Raw genomic sequence first — 1967 nt, 5'->3', positions numbered from 1 at the left:
GTTTACCCAAGGGTTTAGGGTTTATCCAAGGGATTAGGGTTTAGGATTTAGGGTTTAGGGATTATGATTTAGGGTTTAGGGATTAGGATTTAGGGTTTAGTATTTTGCTGACGACGTTAAAAATATTTTTTTAATTCTTTTTTCAGTAGCTGCTATTTTTTTATTTTTTTATTTTTAAAACATAATATAACTTGATAATATTTTGTTTCCTTTTTTAAAAGATATCGAATTTGAAATAATGAAATCCTATTGGCTGGTGAATCTAGAGGTTCACCCTAGGGGGTGAACCCAAGAATAACTCTTAAAAAAATACCAATCTATTGTTTTTTGTTTAAATGTAAACATAATATAATTCAACTAACAGATGTAAAATGAAATCATTAATTAATAAAGATTCCCGTAAAATATTAATCAGCACAAAGTAATGTAGCTTATCTTTTATTAGTCTGGCAAGCGTTTAAAACTATACTTTTATATGAAAAAGGAGAACAAACAAGAGAAAAGTATAAAAGAGCATAAACAAACAATTTGCGGTAAAGAACGACCAAATTCTCTAGTCTTAATTCATGTAAAGTTATATTTTGGCATTTTTGACGTAAGACCGTTTTTATTTAGAGTGATTTACACTATAAATCAGTTTTTGACTTTTTATTACATAAAAGAGCGATTTGTGCTATTTGAATAGTTTTTGGAGGTTAAAAACATTGTTGACCTTGAAAAAATATAACTATAAACTCTTTTTATGTCACCATTATAGACGTAGTTAGCTTTTCGCTATATGTGCTCCTAAGTGTAACAACAAAAAATATTTTTTTTTTACTTTTGTTTTAAATTTCTTAAAATGTTGAAACTTAGAAACAGTAGAAGGGAGTGAATTTTTTTTTGTTTTGCTTTTTTGGATTTTTTTCTTGGGTTAGCATTCTCGTCGTCCTTCATTTGATCCTAAACTCTTTCCAACCACCAAGACCGGAAGATCACGACTTCGCCGCTGCCGCGAGTTTAGAATAGTCGACCACAGAGTCAGTTGAATGATAATAATAAAGAAACAAGGTTGAATCAAAACAAATCATCCCAAAAAAGGTGATTTATATCTGAAAACAAAAATGGCTGCAAACTGTGTAGAAAGAGAAGTGTCGATGAAAAAGAAGATATACAAAATTACAATATTGCCCTTCGCTATCATAATCTCATATGTCCACAACAAAAAAAATTGAACCCATCCGTGAGTGTATATGTGTACAATATAAATTGTGGCGTACATGTGTACAAAACAAAATTGCACGTATGACATAGAAATTTTTTTGCGGGTATGGTAAAAATGTACAATGTAGAATTGATGGGCCAATGATTACACGACCTTTCAATAATAAATGATTTCTAATAAAAGCATAGATAAACTTTCGTATCTCTATCATAATCTCATATATCGACAACAAAAAAATTGTGCACATCTGTGAGTGTACAATAGAAATTTTGGCATACATGTGTCCAAAAAAAGGAAAACTTGCAAACGTGTATACATAATTATCAAACATGTACACACAATTTTCACTGTTCACGTGTACATAAATTTCCAAAACCTTACATGTCACTTGTACACCAATTTAAAACGATGAGCTTGGAAATACATATTCTCTAGCCTCTTTAATTTGTATCATTGAGTGAAATATTGTGCAGCAAGCATAGCATCATAAGAGCATCCCCTTTAGGGGTTCACTCCCCAATCTCTCACATTTTCCAAAAAAAAAAAATATTATAATATTTATGGACCCCACTGATTTTATGAACCTGTCTCGCAGAGGTGCTTCCTTGTGAACCCGTTTCATCACTGTTTCGCGGGCTCCACGCCACGTGGCCGCCCACGATTGGCTCGGTTATTTTTTTATTTTATTTAAAAAAAAAAATCAAACGAAAAAAAATAAAAATGATAATAATAAATTATGTTGCTTTGGGAATCGAGCCCCCCC

Source organism: Brassica oleracea, chromosome C9 (assembly GCF_000695525.1).
Source record: "Brassica oleracea var. oleracea cultivar TO1000 chromosome C9, BOL, whole genome shotgun sequence".
In the NCBI taxonomy this organism is placed as follows: Eukaryota; Viridiplantae; Streptophyta; class Magnoliopsida; order Brassicales; family Brassicaceae; genus Brassica; species Brassica oleracea.
This window is presented reverse-complemented; position numbering follows the sequence as displayed.